Raw genomic sequence first — 19651 nt, 5'->3', positions numbered from 1 at the left:
TTCCCCCTGCAAGCAGACGCCACAGCACTGAGGCAACTATGGGGAAAAAAAAAAAAAAAAAAAAAAGTTGAAAGCGTCCAAGATCTGCCCCACATAAGTTCCAGAAGGCCAGAGGGAGGCCGGCCAGATAGGCTGGCTGCAGACAAATGCAGCGGCAGCAGAATGAGAGGCAGGTGCAGCCGCCCCCTCTCGGGATCCTTTTCTTGCCCACCCCCACCCTTCTACCCTGTGAGCAGGGCAGGTTCCTGGGAACAGAGCTTCCCCAGGTTGTCAAAAATAGCAAGGAGCTGGAAAGAATTCCAGAATGAAATCTATGTGCCTGTGCAGCCTCCTAAATGCCTGCCAGTGTGGCGGCTAAACCCGCTAATGTGCTAAGCATTTTCTGGCAGGGCTGGGAGGCAGGGCTGGTATTTTTGGGAGCTGGGAGGGACTTGGAGGCATCACTGTTGGTGAGTCTGGGAACGGAGGCGGAGGCACGAAGAACCAACTAGAGCATTTCCCATGAAGTATCCGAGGGTCGCTGAGTTGCATGGCAGGATTCCTGGTGTGCGGGGCAGGTGGGCAGAGAGGCCCAGACTTAGCCTGGTGGACGGGATTCGTCAGCGCACAGAAGCCCCTGCTGGCCAGGGCTCTAAGGGACAGGCCACTCTAGAATGTGACTCGTGAGGGACTCGCTTTCCGCTGACGCAGAGCCGTGTGGAGCGCTGTCCGGGAGGCCAGGCAGCCAGGATGGCACTGCTTCCGTTTGTCTGAGTTAGCAGGGGCAGGGCAATGATCGCCAACAAAGCACACGTGGGCCGGACCCCCAGATGCCAGCGGGCCAGAGTCCTCCACCGCAGGAGGGCCTTGTGAGGGGTGGGCCCTGGGTGGGAGCGATGGGAACTCCCATGAGGGTCCTCTGGTGTCCTAGTTTTTCAGGGGCCCTTTGAGAAGGATTCAAACTGCAAGACCCGATAGAGAGAGGCAACCCCCAGCACATGGTCCTGGTGTCCTTTTGTCCCACGGTGGGTTGACCCCATGCTTGTTAGAGGAAACAGGGAGCTTTAAGAGGAATGAGGTAGGTGAGAAACTTAGAACTGCTTTCAATGTCTTCTTAGGACCAGTTGGCGACAGGAAGGACGGGGAGTGACGCTGTGAGGCTGCTCAGGTAAGAAGGAAGTGGGTTCACCTGAGAACGCAAAAGCCAGTGAGACCCTGAAGCCCTCAGTGTGGAAGGGAAAGGCAGTGAGACCCTGAAGCACTCAGTGTGGAAGGGAAAGCCAGTGATACCCTGAAGCACTCAGTGTGGAAGGGAAAGCCAGTGAGACCCTGAAGCATTCAGTGTGGAAGGGAAAGGCAGTGAGATCCTGAAGCATTCAGTGTGGAAGGGAAAGCCAGCGATACCCTGAAGCATTCAGTGTGGAAGGGAAAGCCAGTGAGACCCTGAAGCACTCAGTGTGGAAGGGAAAGGCAGTGAGACCCTGAAGCCCTCAGTGTGGAAGGGAAAGGCAGTGAGACCCTGAAGCATTCAGTGTGGAAGGGAAAGCCAGTGAGACCCTGAAGCACTCAGTGTGGAAGGGAAAGCCAGTGATACCCTGAAGCACTCAGTGTGGAAGGGAAAGCCAGTGAGACCCTGAAGCACTCAGTGTGGAAGGGAAAGCCAGTGAGACCCTGAAGCCCTCAGCGTGGAAGGGAAAGGCAGTGAGACCCTGAAGCCCTCAGCGTGGAAGGGAAAGGCAGTGAGACCCTGAAGCCCTCAGTGTGGAAGGGAAAGCCAGTGAAACCCTGAAGCCCTCAGTGTGGAAGGGAAAGGCAGTGAGACCCTGAAGCCCTCAGTGTGGAAGGGAAAGGCAGTGAGACCCTGAAGCCCTCAGTGTGGAAGGGAAAGGCAGTGAGACCCTGAAGCACTCAGTGTGGAAGGGAAAGCCAGCGATACCCTGAAGCATTCAGTGTGGAAGGGAAAGCCAGTGAGACCCTGAAGCACTCAGTGTGGAAGGGAAAGCCAGCGATACCCTGAAGCATTCAGTGTGGAAGGGAAAGCCAGTGAGACCCTGAAGCACTCAGTGTGGAAGGGAAAGGCAGTGAGACCCTGAAGCCCTCAGTGTGGAAGGGAAAGGCAGTGAGACCCTGAAGCATTCAGTGTGGAAGGGAAAGCCAGTGAGACCCTGAAGCACTCAGTGTGGAAGGGAAAGCCAGTGATACCCTGAAGCACTCAGTGTGGAAGGGAAAGGCAGTGAGACCCTGAAGCACTCAGTGTGGAAGGGAAAGCCAGTGAGACCCTGAAGCACTCAGTGTGGAAGGGAAAGCCAGTGAGACCCTGAAGCCCTCAGCGTGGAAGGGAAAGGCAGTGAGACCCTGAAGCCCTCAGTGTGGAAGGGAAAGGCAGTGAGACCCTGAAGCCCTCAGTGTGGAAGGGAAAGGCAGTGAGACCCTGAAGCCCTCAGTGTGGAAGGGAAAGGCAGTGAGACCCTGAAGCATTCAGTGTGGAAGGGAAAGCCAGTGAGACCCTGAAGCCCTCAGTGTGGAAGGGAAAGCCAGTGAGACCCTGAAGCCCTCAGTGTGGAAGGGAAAGCCAGTGAGACCCTGAAGCCCTCAGTGTGGAAGGGAAAGGCAGTGAGACCCTGAAGCCCTCAGTGTGGAAGGGAAAGCCAGTGAGACCCTGAAGCCCTCAGTGTGGAAGGGAAAGCCAGTGAGACCCTGAAGCCCTCAGTGTGGAAGGGAAAGCCAGTGAGACCCTGAAGCCCTCAGTGTGGAAGGGAAAGGCAGTGAGACCCTGAAGCCCTCAGTGTGGAAGGGAAAGCCAGCGATACCCTGAAGCACTCAGTGTGGAAGGGAAAGCCAGTGAGACCCTGAAGCCCTCAGTGTGGAAGGGAAAGCCAGTGAGACCCTGAAGCCCTCAGTGTGGAAGGGAAAGCCAGTGAGACCCTGAAGCCCTCAGTGTGGAAGGGAAAGCCAGTGAGACCCTGAAGCCCTCAGTGTGGAAGGGAAAGCCAGTGAGACCCTGAAGCCCTCAGTGTGGAAGGGAAAGCCAGTGAGACCCTGAAGCACTCAGTGTGGAAGGGAAAGGCAGTGAGACCCTGAAGCCCTCAGTGTGGAAGGGAAAGCCAGCGATACCCTGAAGCACTCAGTGTGGAAGGGAAAGGCAGTGAGACCCTGAAGCCCTCAGTGTGGAAGGGAAAGCCAGTGAGACCCTGAAGCCCTCAGTGTGGAAGGGAAAGCCAGTGAGACCCTGAAGCCCTCAGTGTGGAAGGGAAAGGCAGTGAGACCCTGAAGCCCTCAGTGTGGAAGGGAAAGCCAGTGAAACCCTGAAGCATTCAGTGAGGAAGGGAAAGGCAGTGAGACCCTGAAGCCCTCAGTGTGGAAGGGAAAGCCAATGAGACCCTGAAGCACTCAGTGTGGAAGGGAAAGCCAGTGAGACCCTGAAGCATTCAGTGTGGAAGGGAAAGCCAGTGAAACCCTGAAGCATTCAGTGTGGAAGGGAAAGCCAGTGAGACCCTGAAGCCCTCAGTGTGGAAGGGAAAGCCAGTGAGACCCTGAAGCCCTCAGTGTGGAAGGGAAAGCCAGTGAAACCCTGAAGCATTCAGTGTGGAAGGGAAAGCCAGTGAGACCCTGAAGCATTCAGTGTGGAAGGGAAAGCCAGTAAGACCCTGAAGCACTCAGTGTGGAAGGGAAAGCCAGTGAGACCCTGAAGCCCTCAGTGTGGAAGGGAAAGCCAGTAAGACCCTGAAGCACTCAGTGTGGAAGGGAAAGCCAGTGAGACCCTGAAGCCCTCAGTGTGGAAGGGAAAGCCAGTAAGACCCTGAAGCACTCAGTGTGGAAGGGAAAGCCAGTAAGACCCTGAAGCACTCAGTGTGGAAGGGAAAGCCAGTGAAACCCTGAAGCCCTCAGTGTGGAAGGGAAAGCCAGTAAGACCCTGAAGCACTCAGTGTGGAAGGGAAAGCCAGTAAGACCCTGAAGCACTCAGTGTGGAAGGGAAAGGCAGTGAGACCCTGAAGCATTCAGTGTGGAAGGGAAAGGCAGTGAGACCCTGAAGCACTCAGTGTGGAAGGGAAAGCCAGTGAGACCCTGAAGCCCTCAGTGTGGAAGGGAAAGCCAGTGAGACCCTGAAGCCCTCAGTGTGGAAGGGAAAGCCAGTGAGATCCTGAAGCATTCAGTGTGGAAGGGAAAGCCAGTGAGACCCTGAAGCCCTCAGTGTGGAAGGGAAAGGCAGTGAGACCCTGAAGCACTCAGTGTGGAAGGGAAAGCCAGTGAGACCCTGAAGCATTCAGTGTGGAAGGGAAAGCCAGTGAGACCCTGAAGCCCTCAGTGTGGAAGGGAAAGGCAGTGAGACCCTGAAGCCCTCAGTGTGGAAGGGAAAGGCAGTGAGACCCTGAAGCATTCAGTGTGGAAGGGAAAGCCAGTGAGACCCTGAAGCATTCAGTGTGGAAGGGAAAGGCAGTGAGACCCTGAAGCATTCAGTGTGGAAGGGAAAGCCAGTGAGACCCTGAAGCATTCAGTGTGGAAGGGAAAGCCAGTGAGACCCTGAAGCCCTCAGTGTGGAAGGGAAAGGCAGTGAGACCCTGAAGCCCTCAGTGTGGAAGGGAAAGGCAGTGAGACCCTGAAGCACTCAGTGTGGAAGGGAAAGGCAGTGAGACCCTGAAGCACTCAGTGTGGAAGGGAAAGGCAGTGAGACCCTGAAGCACTCAGTGTGGAAGGGAAAGCCAATGAGACCCTGAAGCACTCAGTGTGGAAGGGAAAGGCAGTGAGACCCTGAAGCCCTCAGTGTGGAAGGGAAAGCCAGTGAGACCCTGAAGCACTCAGTGTGGAAGGGAAAGGCAGTGAAACCCTGAAGCCCTCAGTGTGGAAGGGAAATCCCAGCTGATGGAAACTGCTGAGAGGTTGAGCATTTGAAGCCCCTCCAGCAAAGGAACCTTTGGAAACGTTTGCAAACTCTGACCACGCAGCCAGTCGGCTCCCACGCAGCCTGCAGCACAGTGCCTTTGCTAACTCCGAACAAAGCCCCTGGCATACAGTCCTACCCTCCTCTCCCCTGGCATGCAATCCCATCCTGTCTCTGTGTCTGCCTTTCTCAGAAATGAAGTCTCCTCAGAGCAGTGGGCAGGAGGGTACCAGGGCCCTGGGACTATAGCCCCTGTTGGTTCCCCCCCACACAGCTAGCAACACTGACCCTTTCAGAGTCATGTGGGGGTCCTCGGTGTTGTTTTGGTGGGTTTTTTTTTTTTCTTTTGTTTTGTTTTGGCGGTAGAGTCCCACTGCAGCCCAGGCTGACCTGGAACTCACTGTGTAGCCTTAAGCTGGCTTCAAACTCATGTTGATCCTCCTGCTTCAGCCTCCTGAGTGAGGTAGGCACGTGTGTGTGTGTGTGTGTGTGTGTGTGTGTGTGTGTGTGTGTGTGTGTTAAACATTTTGAATATCTATTTATGGGCTGCAGGAGAGATGGCTTAGCGGTTAAGCATTTGCCTATAAAACCTAAGGATTCAGTTCAAGGCTCGATTCCCCAGGACCAACATCAGCCAGATGCACAAGGGGGCGCAAGCGTCTGGAGTTCGTTTGCAGTGGCTGAAGGCCCTGGCGCACCCATTCTCTCTCTGCCTCTCTCCCTCTTTTCTCTCTGTCACTCTCAAATAAAATTTTTAAAAAAACATTTTTTTAAATATCTATTTATTTGAGAGAGAGAGAGAAAAGAGAAAGAGAGAAGGGTGCGCCAGGACCTCCTATCATGGAAAACAAACTCCCAACATAGGTGTCACTTTGTAATCTGGGTTTATGCGGGTACTTGGGAATCGAACCCACTGACATACCTCTTCCAGCAAGGTTTGACCTCCCAAAGGCTGCATTGGCTAGGAACTAAGTAGGAGGCCTAATCACAATCATGTGAGGCTATAGTAAGCATTTTACATTCAAACCAGCAGAAAGTGGTTGAGGAAGACCCACTCTGACTACATATGCACATGTACCTGGACATATGTGCATCCACATTCATGTAAGCATGCACACACACCACACATGTCTACATGCAAGGAAGAAAGGAAGAAAAAAACTCTAACGGGGATTTGATCTTACCTTTATAGTCCCCACTCTATCTAGAACAATGCTAATTCATTTTAAGAGGCTAACACTACTTTGATCCCAAAACCAGCCAAAGGCATCACAAGAGAGAGACAGCTTAGCAGTTAAGGTCCCATGGAAGCCGGATGAACATGGTGGCTCATGTGTCTGGAGTTTGCTTGCAGTGGTTGGAGGCCCTGGTGCGCCCATTCTGTGTGTCTCTCCCTTCCTCTCTCTGTCTCTAATAAATAAATTTTTAAAAAATTAAATTTTATAGGGCTGGAGGGATGGCTTAGCAGTTAAGGCATTTGCCTACAAAGCCAAAGGACCCTGGTTTAATTCCCCAGGACCCACGTTAGCCAGATGCACAAGGGGGGCACACATGTCTGGAGTTTGTTTGCAGTGGCTGGAAGCCCTGGAGTGCCCATTTGTTCTCTCTTTCTCTCTCTCTCTCTCTCCCTCTTTCTCTGTCAAAAAAATAAATAAAATTAAATATTTAAAAAAATAAAATTTATAAACCTTAACCAAGATTTCATCCTCTATATAAAAATTAACTTGAGAGGGCTAGAGTGGTTAAGGTGCTTGTCTGCAAAGCCAAAGGACCCAGGTTTGATTCCCCAGCACCCATGTAAGCCAGATGCACAAGGTGGTGCATGAGTCTGGAGTTCATTTGCAGCAGCCAGGGGCTTAGCATGTTTATACTCTCTATTTGCCTGTCTCTCTTCCCTCCCTCTCTCAAATAAATGAATAAAAATAACTCAAAAATAGCCGGCATGGCGGTGCACACGTTTAATTCCAGCATTCAGAAGGCAGAGGTAGGAGGCCACCCTGAGACTACATAGCGAATTCCAAGGTCAGCCTAAGCTAGAGTGAGACCCTACCTAGGGGAAAAAAAAAAAAAAAAAAAAAAAAACTCAAAATGAATCATAGAGCTAATTGTAAAAGATAAAACTTCTAGAAGAAAAGTCCTTTTGACCTTAAGTCAAACAAAAATGTCATACTAGGACACTGAAAGCAGTCACAAAGGAAAACATTCTATGTTGGACTTCATCAACACTGGAAACATCCAGAACCAGGAATATCATTCAGGTGGTAGCGTACTTGCCCATCCTGCAGAGCCCTAGGTTCGATTCCCAGCACACATCACCAAACATGGCAGCACACAAAAGTGGAAATAGGAGGACCAAAACCTCAAGGTCATCCTCAGCTACATATTGAGTTAGATGCTAGCCTTGGATACGTGAACCCCAAAACCCTTCTCTGTGGGAGTCATTAGATGTCAAAATACAAGCACATACCACAGCATGCAAGAAAATATTCACAAAACATATATTTGATAAAGGTTATCTAGTCAGAATATACAAAGAAGGGCCAGGCATGGTGGCGTATGCCTTTAATCCCAGCACTCAGGAGGCAGAGGTAGGAGGATTGCTGTGAGTTTAAGGCCACCCTGAGACTATATAGTGAATTCCAGGTCAGCCTGGGCTAAAGTGAGACCCTACCTTGAGGGAAAAAAAGAGGGAGCAAAAAAAAAAAAAAAAAAAAACCAGAATATACAAAGAACTCCTAAAACTCAATAAGACAAATGACCCAATTTTTTTAAATGGGTAAAAATAAACTAAGCAGACATTTCACAAAGGATGAGCTACTGATGGCCAAAAAAGCATGTAAAAAAAAAGAATGTTCAACATCATTAGTCATCAGGGAAATGCAATTAAAATCACAATGAGATACCATTAAACATCTATTATAATGACTACAATTCAAAAGACTGACAATGCCAAGCGCTGGCAAGGACACAGGCATCTAGAACTCTCATCCACTGGTGGACATGCTAAGTGTAACATCGCTTTGAAGAGCAGTGCGACAGCTTCTTAGAAAGCCGAATAGGCACTCATGACCCAACAGTGTTCCCACGCCCAGGCATCTGCCCAAGAGAAATGAAGCCATATGTCCACAAAAGCCTTACCTATGAACGTTCACAGCCGCCTGGCTCATAACAGCGCAAGCTTGGGAACAACCCCAACGTTGCTCAGTTGGGAGAATACACACGTTGTGACTCATCTGTATGTGGAAGCCACCCGTACATGCACACATGGGCGAACCTAAGCCTATTCTAGTCATTTGTTTTATTTTTATTTATTGACTTGAGAGAGGGGGAGAGAAAGAGGTAAAGGCAGAGAGAGAGAGAGAGAGAACGGGCATGCCAGAGCCTCCCACCATGGCAAATGAACTCCAGACGCATGTGCCACCTGGTGCAGCTGGCTTTACATGGATACAGGGGAATCAAACCAGGGTCCTTTGGCTTTGCCAGCAAGTGCCTTAATCACTAAGCCTTCTCTCCAGCCCTATATTCTATTTCTTATTGCTACTATAACAAGTTGCCACAAACTCAGTGAATTATAAAACAAATATGTTGCCACACAGTTGGGAGGACCCAGGTCCAAAGCTAGTCTCCCTGGGGTCAAGGTCAAGGTGTAGGAAGGACCAGTTCCCTCTGGGGACTGACCTGGGGGTGGGGAAACAGCTCAGTGGACAAGAGCGCTTGCCACAGGAGCATGGGGGTCCCAGAGGACCTGAGACTGCTTGAGCTCAACCCCCAGCACGCAGGTGAAAAGCGGGGTGTGGCCGCGTAGTCTGTAACTCCAGTCCTATGGGGGGACAAGAGCAGAGAATCTCTGGGGCTTACTGGTCAGCCAGTCTGACCAAAAGATGGCAGTTCCAGAGCTGGGATAATGGCTTAGCAGTTAAGGCATTTGCCTATGAAGCCCAAGGACTCAGGTTCAATTCCCCAGGACCCACATAAGCCAGATGTACAAGGGGGTGCATGCATCTGGAGTTTGTTTGCAGTGGCTGGAGGCCCTGGCACACCTATTCTCTCTCTCTCTCTCTCTCTCTCTCTCTCTCCATATATATATATGACTAGAGAGATGGCTTAGTGGTTAAGCACTTACCTGTGAAGCCTAAGTACCCTGGTTCAAGGCTCCATTCCCCAGGACCCATGTTAGCCAGATGCACAAGGGGGTGCATGCGTCTGGAGTTCCTTTGAAGTGGCTGGAGGCCCTGGCACACCCATTCTCTCTATCTGCCTCTTCCTCTGTCTGTCTGTTGCTCTCAAATATGGCAGTTCCAGCTTCCATGAGAGATGCCATCTCTCATGGAAACAACGTGGAAAACAGCAAGAAGAAGACATCCAGTATTCACTTCTAGCCTTTGCATGTGTATACACACAATTGCATGCACACACCACCTTACACATACATACACAGACAAAACATCTGCTTCCTTATTTTTTTACAACTCCTAGAGGCTACTGCCTTCTCTGGCTCATGGCTCCTCGCTCCAAAGGCCGGAAACGCTGTATCTTCCAATCCTGCTCTCTCTTAACTCCTGCCTGAAGGAACAAGTATTTGGTCAAAGGTGCAAGGGAATTGAAGTTGGGGAAACTGACAAGTAGTTACATACTTCCAGGGTGTGTAAGAGACATTTCAAAGATAAGTAGTCCCCATAAGCTGGAGAGAGCTCAATGATAAAGTGCTGGCCTCACTTAGTATACTAGAGGCTCCAGGTTTGATTCCCAGCACCTCAAGAAAACAAAAACAAAGAGGGAGAAGAAAGAAAAGACTAAGGGAGGGAGGGAGGGAGGGAAGGAAGGAAGGAAGGAAGGAAGGAAGGAAGGAAGGAAGGAAGGAAGGAAGGAAGGAAGGAAGGAAGGAAGGAGAAGGGAAGGAAGATAGAGAGGGAGAAGGGAAGGAGGAAGGAATGAAGGGAAGGGAAAGGAAGGAAGAAAGGGGAGGAGAGGGGAAGGGAAGGGGAGGGGGGGAGAAGAGAGGAGAGGAGAGGAGAGGAGAGGAGAGGAGAGGAGAGGAGAGGAGAGGAGAGGAGAGGAGAGGAGAGGAGAGGAGAGGAGAGGAGAGGAGGGGAGAGAAGCAATGGATAAACTGAGATTCAGAGAAATCAACTGTCTCAGGCCAGGTCCAGGGCACAATCAAACCATGTCCAAGAACTCTGATACAAACCCAGAGATTTGCCAAGTCCACAGTGAGCCCTTGGACTTCGGTGTCTCGACCTTGGGAGCCTCAGGGAGGGTGGATAGCCCCACAAGGCCCCAGAGTTCTATACGCCACCCCACTCCCGGGAACGAGCCCTTGTTCTCGGCATCTCACCAGCAACACAGCCTGCGGAGCCAGGCATGTCCCTGAGTCTCCCCATCTTCCCACCTCACAGCCAGCTGATTCCCGACCCTAGAAATTATACCCTTCAGAGACTAGGGTCTGACTAGTGTCTGCAGTCTGCCTTATGTTTATCAGCATCCTTTCACTGGGGTATTTTATTTGGCCTTTCCCATTGTGTGAGGCTAATGGTGCAAATATTATGAGCCGTATTAAACAGATAAGAAAACTGGAGGTAACTTCAGGGTAACTTCTGACAGAGCAAGAGGGTGGGTAGAACCCAAGATCAGGATATTGTCCCACCCTCCCCACTGATGCCACAAATGCCCGTCCACTTAACCAACAGACTGGAGACCACGCCCCAGCCCCAGCGCAGCCTCAAGTATAAGATACAAAACCTGTCCTGCCTATCCCACGGGGTGTAAAGGAAAAGAGGCAGCATGTGCAAGAACGTTACAAATGTTCAAGTGTTTGAATGAAGGAGCCGGGCGTGGTGGCGCACGCCTATAATCCCAGCACTCGGGAGGCAGTAGTAGGAGGATCGCCATGAGTTCAAGACCACCCTGAGACTACATGGTGAATTCCAGGTCAGCCTGAGCTAGAGTGAGACCCTCCCTCAAAAAAAAAAAAAAAAAAGTTTGAATGAACTATGAGGAAATCTTCTGATTGCACTCTCAAAGGAATGCCACGGATCTTTTCTAAAGATGTGCCTCAGTTGGCAGAGTGCCTGTCTAGCATACGTAAAGCCCTGGGTTTGATCCCTAGCACTACATAAACCATAAACCACGTGTGGTGGCATATACATGTCAACCCAGCACTTGAGAGGTGGAGGCAGGAAGACCTGGAATCTAAGGCCACTCTGAGACTACATAGTGAGTTTGAGGCCAGCCTGGGCTATATGGGATTTTTTTTTTTTCTCAAAAAATAAATGAGTAAAATAAAAACAAATAATACTCATTTACTGTGAACTTTGTTTCTTTTTCTTTTTCGTTTTGTTTTGTTTTTTGGAGGTAGGGTCTCACTCTAGCCCAGGCTGACCCAGAATTCAAGTCTCAGGGTGGCCTTGAACTCACGGTGATCCTCCTGCCTCTGCACTACCACACCCGGCTTTCTCCTGTTATCTTTAGCTCTGCTTAGATGTGTTACCAAACATTTCAACTTGAATCCCAAGGTCAAATTTGAATTCCTCCCTTCAGCTTCGCCCAGTCTAAAATCAGAACCTGTCAATTCCTGCTTCACCGCCCCACGGCAGCCCATCCCGGTCCCTCGGCCATCAGTCCCCTCTTGGAAGCTAGCGAGCGCCAGCTTCGAGTGGCCGTCAGCCCTCGGCCCTCTGAAGTCTCCCCAATCAGGCCAGCCTGCGAAACGCTATGACACACGCCTGTCACCTCTCTATCTGTGCAGTGACGCGGGGGTCTCTCCACTCCTCTCCCCCACTCCTCCAGCCCACACAAGCCAAACGGGACCTGTTTCCTGGCAGCGCTGCCCCTCTCAGCACCTTCATGTGGGCAAGTCCCCTTCGAATTATTCAGTCAGCCACGGAAAGTGTCAAGTTCGACATTCAGTTATAGAAACCTGAGCGTATTACAAGCAATTCAATTAAGCTGGAGTTTTTCTTTTAAACCAAAACTAACTTAAAAAAAAAAAAATCCACTATCAAGGGCTGGAGTAATGGCTTAGCGGTTAAAGCATTTGCCTGTGAAGCCAAAGGATCCAGGCTCAATTCCCCAGGACCCATGTAAGCCAGATGCACAAGAGGCACGCACATCTGGAGTTCATTTGCAGTGGCTGGAGGCCCTGGCGCGTCCATTCTCTCTCTCTCTGACTCTGTCTCTCTCGGTCTCTCTCTCTATCTCTCTCTGATTGCAAATAAATAAATAAAATTTTTTTGTAATCCAGTATCAGGAGATAGGGATGTGGCTCAATAGTGTGTGGCATGTGTGAGGCCTACACAACCCAAGGTGGTTGTGGTGGCGCAAGCCTTTAATCCCAGCACTCAGGAGGCAGAGGTAGGAGGACCACTGTGAGTTCAAGACCACCCTGAGACTACACAGTGAATTCCAGGCCAGCCTGAACTAGAGTGAGACCCTAACTCAAAAAACAAAACAAAACAAAAAAAACAAGAAAATAAAAATAATAATAAGCACAATCCAATGGATAATATAGGCGAGTATCTACCTGATAACAAATTAGGAGATTTGACTGACTAAGCTACACAGCAATGAAATAATCAGAGGTAATAATGGATAATTGTTTATATTTACCTGTTTACTTATTTATTTTCCGAGGTAATGTCTCACTCTATGGCGATCCCTCCTACCTCTGCCTCCCAAGTGCTAGGTTAAAGGCACATGCTAACATGCCCAGCTATTTATTTGTTTACTAGAGGAAGAATGGGCATGCTAGGGTCTCCTTCCACTGCAAATGAACTCCAGACACGTGAACCACTTTATGCATCTGGCTTTACACAGATACTGGGTACCTGAACGTAGGCCATAAGGCTTTGTAAGGAAGTACCTTTAACAGCTGAGCCCATTCTCCAGCCCAAATATTTACTTATTTAACCAGAGAGCCATTTTTAGAAACTTCAGCCAGCCAGACATGGTGGTACACGCCTTTAATCCCAGCACTCGGGAGGCAGAGGTAGGAGGATCGCTATGAGTTCAAGGCCACCCTGAGACTCCATAGTGAATTCCAGGTCAGCCTGGGCTACAGTGAAACCCTACCTCAGAAAAAAGAAAAAGGTTGGATCTAGGCATGGTGGTGCACTCCTTTAATCCCAGCACTCAGGAGGCAGAGGTAGGAATATTGCTGTGAGGTCAAGGCCACCCTAAGACTATATAGTGAACTCCAGGTCAGCCTGGGCTAGAGCAAGACCCTACCTCAAGAAGGGGGGGTGGGAGTGGAATCTGGACACAGACACATATATACACTATGTGAAGGAGAAAGCAGAGGTCAGGGTGATGCTTCTAGGGCCCATGAATGAAATCCTGCCCTACTAATACCTTCACCTTAGACTTCTGGCATCTGTGGCTCAAATCACCTAGCCTGTGGTACTTTATTACAGTAGCCCTAAAAACAACTGATAATACAGGGAAGAATATACACATGAAATATAATTTAAAATGAACTCACAAAACTTCAACACAATGCCCATGCCTCTCTATGAGATAAATGCAATCCACATGCATGGGTGTGCACGCACATACACACAATTTAAAAACGTAATGCACGGGCTGGAGAGATGGCTTAGTGGTTAAGCGCTTGCCTGTGAAGCCTAAGGACCCCGGTTTGAGGCTCAATTCCCCAGGACCCACATAAGCCAGATGCACAAGGTGGTGTGTGCATCTGGAGTTCGTTTGCAGTGGCTGGAGGCCCTGATGCACTCTCTCTCTCTCTCTCTCTCTCTCTCTCTGCCTCTTTCTCTGTCTGTCTGTTGCTCTCAAATAAATAAATAAGAATAAACCAAAAAAAAATGGGCTGGAAAGATGGCTTAACAGTTAAGCATTTGCCTGGGAAGCCTCAGGACCCGGATTCGAGGCTCAATTCCCCAGGACCCACATTAGCCAGATGCACAAGGGGCGCACACAACTGGAGTTCATTTGTAGTGACTGGAGGCCCTGAAGCGCCCATTCTCTCTCTGTCTCTCTGCCTCTTTCTCTGTCTGTTGCTCTCAAATAAATAAATAAAAATAAACAAAAAGAAGAATAAACAAAAAAAATGTAAAGCAGTGTTGGAGTGATGGCTTAGCAGTTAAGACGTTTGCCTGCAAAGCTTAAGAACCCAGGTTTGATTCTCTGGGTCCCACATAAGGCAGATACACAAGGTGGCACATGTGTCTGGAGTTCATTTGCAGTGGCTAGAGTCCCTGACCTGCCTATTCTCTCCCTCTCTCTCTCTCTCTTCCTCTCTCTGTCTCAAATAAAATTAATTTAAAAAATAAATAAATAGAGCTGGAGAGATGGCTTAGCAGTTAAGGTGCTTATCTGCAAAGCCAAAGGACCTCAGTTTGATTCCCCAGTACCCACGTAAGCCAGATGCACAAGGTGGTGCATACATCTGGAGTTTGTTCGCAGTGGCTAAAACCCTTGGTGCGCCCATTTTCTCTCTCTCTGTCTCTCTCCCTCCCTCTTTCCCTCTCTTAAGTAAATTAATTAAAATAAAATATTTTTAAAAAATAAATAAAAGCCAGGCTTGATGGTGCACGCCTTTAATCCCAGCACTCGGGAGGCAGTGGTAGGAGGATCGCCGTGAGTTCGAGGCCACCCTGAGACTACACAGTGAATTCCAGGTCAGCCTGAGCCAGAGTGAGACCCTACCTTGAAAAACAAAATAAAATAAGTAAATAAATACAAAAATGTAAAGCAACACAAAAGGCACCTGACTCTATTACAATCCCAAGGGTCAGTGCCGTGCCGCCCACCTAAAGTGACCTGGATCTTGGCCCAGAATCCCATGATGCAGAACGAAACTGAAAAGATACACTTGGTAACTCCGCCTTGGTATAGAGAATGGAACTTACCCATTCTGCCAACACCACAGGCCTCCTCCAAAGGAAAGGAACCCCTTTCACAACCTGTCCTGTAAGTTCTATCAAGGGGCAGCCTACGTGAGGGAAGAGCTGTAAGAACAAGACAGAAGCATAGGAGAGCCAGAGAGATGCAAGGGGGGTCCGGCACCTCCCGCCTTGCTCACTCGCCTCCACACAAACACAAGATGCCCAGCAAGACCTCATCCTACGTCCCAAAAGCCTTAGCCGCCATCAGGCTAGAAGCTTCTCTAGACACCATTCCTTTCCTCATCTGTATTGCACCAGGCCCAAAATTCCACCAACGTCTAAGACTTAAAATCCAATTTATCTAGGAGGAAAGGTGAGATTAGTGAAGGCTTGACGCGCACAAGACTCTAGGTGAGGATTCAAGGTAGCAGCTATAACAGGCATAGTAGTGTAAGCCTATAAACCTAGGACTCAGGAAGCTAAGGCAGGAGGATTGCAAGTTTGAGGCCAGCCTGAGCTATGTAGAGTTCAAGACTAGCCTGGGCTGCGTTATGAAACTTGTCTCAATCCCTCCCCCCCCCAAAAAAAAAAAAGTAGCAACCAGTTAAGCACCATTTTGTCTGTGAACATGTCACTACATATTATTCACTGAGCCACCTGCAAATCTGGAAGCTTTATGAGGCACCCTTCTTTCAAAAATCAGAGCAGTGCTACAGAAAAACCAGTTCCCAGTGCTGGGGGCGGGAAGGGGGACTCGAAATGAGGAAAGAGAGGGAGAAAGGAAAATGTTCACTCTAGCCTGCAAGGCGGTTGGTGGACTGGCCCCAGCCCCTATCTCAGCTATGATGCATTCCCAACTGGCCTGGCCAACATCCAGAGAGACTCGAAGCTGGTGAGTCCGTGAATGCGAGGCCGAGATAAGCCAGGCGGCGAGAGGGAGCTTGGCCACGGTTATATATGGGCTGCCGCGCTACCAGCGTGAGGAACCAGGGGAATCTTCCATTCCCAAGGCACTTTCTGCACTCAATCCTACTCCCCGCGATTAAGAAACTTCTCTCTCTTGCTTCCTCCCACTCCCAGGATTGTAACTGAGCAGTGACCTTGAGAAGATGGAAAGTTACCAGGGGAGTATGAGTTTTTCAGTGTAACATGTTAGAATCCCATTGGCTGGATACTTGGTTGCAATAAAAGCTAGAGGGGCAGGCTCCGTTCTTCTCTTCGCCAACAGGACAGCCACCCGGTGGTGTGCACTCTGGGAGCTACGGAAGGGCCCCTCTGCAGCGCCGCCTCAACAGGAAGCCTGCTTTGGGGATCCACAAATCGTGGGTTTCCTTCCAACTTGGGGGGAAACTAAGTCCTCCGGGAGAGAGGGATACACACAGAAATGGAAGGCCTTCCAGAAAGGGAATCGTGTGAGCAAAGCTTAAGGAGGGGCTATTCTTGTCCTGGCAATGAGGAAGACCAAGAAAGGGAAAATGAGGGCTGGAGAGATGGCTTAGCACTTGCCTGTGAAGCCTGAAGACCCAGGTTCAATTCCCCTGTACCCATGTAAGCCAGATGCGCAGAATGGCACCTGTGTCTGGAGTTCGTTTGCAGTAGTTAGAGGCCCTGGTGTGCCCGTTCTCTCCATCTACTTCTCTCTCTCTCTCTCTCTAATAAATAAATAAATAAAAGAAAGGTATAATGAAATATCTTGTGGGAGCTGAGGTGTCTTTTAGTAGCTGCTTATCTGTCCTCATAAAAGCCAACTCCAGGGTGCTCCGAAGTTTGCCCCTGTGTTCTTCAAAGAGAGCAAAATCCAGCTACAGTAGCACCATCAACAATGGAGGAAAGGAATGTCTGCCCCCAGCCTTGCCCCAGGGTCAGACGCCTGGAAAAATTCCTGGGATAATTTGGTGTTGTCCTAGATGGATTGAGAGCCACCGTGGCTGGAAGAGAAATGTGGCTTAGGACGAGGCCGCCAGGATCTGTCTTGGCACGTTACGGACACCGTCAGGTCCCAGTACTTCCCCACCCCACCCCGCTTGCCGTTCAGCGGCCTGCATCTCCTTGAGCCCCTCTCCTCCTCTTCTTCACAGAAACCCTTAAACTCATCTCCCAGGAGCTGGGGGGACGACTCAGTGTGCTGCGCAAGCGTGAGTACCTCAGTATGGAGCCCCAGAATCCACGGGAAGCCAGACTGTAATCCTGGCGCAGCTACAGGTGTGGAGACGCCTGGAAGCTGGACGGGGAGCTAGCCGGGCAAACCCAGCGCTGCGAAGGAGACACGCTGCTCAAACACGGGGGAAGGCAGGACCCAGAATCCAAGGTTGGCCTCTGACCTCCAAACGCGCTCCGTGGAACACGCGGCTTACACACACACACACACACACACACACACACACACACACACACACACGAACCAGCGCATGCACCAAAAGTAATTTGGAAATCCTTTTTAAAACACCTCCTCCGTGAAGCTCTCTGCAGCCCTTTGCTCTGAGTTCAATGTCCTTGGTGCTCCCCAGCAAGCTGTCCGTTCTCTGTCATGTGTGTCTTCTTGCTTTGTCATATAATTAATTAGTCTCATGCACACGTCCTCTCATCCCCATAGATACAAACTCAAACTCTCAGATATCAAGAACCAGGTCATATACAGCTTTTTTTTTTTTTTTTTTTTCTTTTGGTTTTCTGAGGCAGGGTCTCACTGTAGTTCAGGCTGACCTGGAATTCACTATGTATTCTCAAGGTGGCCTTGAACTCACTGCAATCCTACCTCTGCCTCCAGAGTGCTGGGATTAAAGGTGTGCGCCACCACGCCCCGTGCATATGCAGCTTTCTGGCCAACCCTCTTCCAGCAACATTCCTGCCCTGGAGCAGATCCTAAGGAAATAAAATGCTTACTAAATCGAATACACAGCCCCCACAAGGAGCATCCTGGTATTGTCAGGCAGTCCTGCCTCTCCGGCCGCACTCATTCATTTGCTCATCAACATGTGAGGGCCTCATGTCTGCCAAACCAGCACATTCTCTCTCACAGAGCACGCGTAACTCTTTAATCAATTGGCTCAAAGTAAGCTCAATATTGATCAAGGGCTTCCTTTCGGGTCTAAGACATAGAAAATCTAACAGGCTTGCTGGGCAAGAATCTGATCCATGAAGGGTGGGTGCAGCCTCCACCCCCTTGCCTGTATCCAGGGAGATAAAAATCCACACTCAAGAAGGCACGTGTGGGAGACAGGTTGCCTGGGATGTGACAGGGCCTCCAAAGGCTCTGCCCAGCCCACCCAGGGGAATGCATAACACACCTATCCCACAAGGTGGTGAAGATAAGTCATCCAGGGGCACTTAAAGGCACTTGCTTGCAAAGTCTGACAGCCCAGATGTATTCTCCAGTACCCACGTTAAGCCAGATGCACAAAGTGGCGCATGCCTCTGGAGTTCATTTGCAGCTGCAAGAGGCCCTGGCACCTTCCATTCTCTCTCTCTCTCTCTCTAGAAAATAAATAATTCTTTAAGTTTTTATTTATTTATTTACCATTAAGAGAGAGAGGGAGGCAGATAGAAAGAGAGTGGGCATGCCAGGGCATCCAGCCATTGCAAACGAACTCCAGACATGTGCCCCCTTGTGCAGCTGCCTTACGTGGGTCCTGGGGAATTGAACCTGGGTCCTAAGGCTTCACAGGCAAATGCCTTAACCGCTAAGCCATCCCGCCAGCCCAAAATAAATGATTTTGAAAAAAATGACACATTCATCTGTGTACACAAGGATTCTAAGAAAAAGACTGTAACTTGGAGTAGGGGCAGCAGAAGCCCCAGGAAGTCTTCTCTGCCAGGTAGAAGGCTCGGTGGGAGGATTAGCTCAAGGTCGTGAGAAAAGTCTGCCCCGCTTAGAGATCAATAAGTGCAAATTACATGAGAAGCCAGCGTGTCCTGGAACTGCTCTGCTATGAAAGACAAATGCAGATGGAGGCAGGGTGGGAGAGAGAGGAGGCAGGTTAGGGACAGCCATTTGTCTCCGAGGGTCTCTGCCTACCCCTAAATTGTAGGTTTCTAACCACAACCTCCCCTGCCAACAACTTGAAAAAGTTGCCAGAGCTCAGGGACATTTTGAAGAGAAAGTTGAATACAGTGTCAGATAATCAACCAAGAAGAAATTCTGAAGTCAAAACAAGGGATAAATTTTCCTTATCTCTCCAAGACATGCATCAAAGCAGCTCACTGCCGTCTGCCCAGTCTGGGAAGATGATAATGGTTTTTAATGGCCTGTAAACAATAGCACCAGCCTTTGTAATAAAGTTTAAGCAATTAATCCTTTAGGCTTCCTCCCTGCCCTCTGCTGGCCCCCACCGAAGATCCTGAGGCTACCCTTGGGGGTGGTGGGAAAGAGGGTCTGAGAAGCAGAGGGTTCAGAGCCCAAGTCATCTGAGGCCTCAGGTGGTGTCCAAAGAATGAATGTGGAAACACACACACACACACACACACACACACACACACACACACACACACAAGGTCTCTATCTGGGTAAAAGGAGAAATCCCTTCTTCCAGAGACAGAAACATGGTGCCAAGGAATTGGCACAAGAGATAAACTTTATGATGATACAGAGTCCATTCCTCCATTTAGCAAACAGGTGTGCAAGACACCTGCCGTCAGAAAGCGCATACAAAGAAAGCACCTGTCCTTGGTGGAATCTCAGCCCATGGGTGATGCTGGGAGTGACATGCTACTCTCGGGACCTGGGGAATGTAGTAACTGCGAGCATGTGCTTAGCATGCGCGCGGCCCTGCCTTCGGTACCCAGTACTCCGAAAAGAAAAGAGTCACATAAACAGGGGCTGGGAGATAGCTGAGTAGTTGAAGGCTCTTGCTTACAAGCCCTGCCAGTTCAAATCCAACTCCTCAACATCCATGTAGAGCCAAATGCAAAAAGTGGCACATGGGCCGGGCGTGGTGGCGCACGCCTTTAATCCCAG

General features: G+C 49.8%; 1 protein-coding gene across 1 annotated transcript in view; it reads right to left on the bottom strand.

Moving 5' to 3' along the window:
* Dpf3 (double PHD fingers 3) overlaps positions 1 to 19651 on the bottom strand; it is a 359744-nt gene that overhangs the window by 247181 nt on the left and 92912 nt on the right. The gene's annotated exons all lie outside the window — the stretch shown is intronic.

This window comes from Jaculus jaculus, chromosome 7, assembly GCF_020740685.1.
Source record: "Jaculus jaculus isolate mJacJac1 chromosome 7, mJacJac1.mat.Y.cur, whole genome shotgun sequence".
In the NCBI taxonomy this organism is placed as follows: domain Eukaryota; kingdom Metazoa; phylum Chordata; class Mammalia; order Rodentia; family Dipodidae; genus Jaculus; species Jaculus jaculus.
Note: the sequence above shows the minus strand (reverse complement) of the source record. Positions and strands in the feature narration are given on the sequence as shown.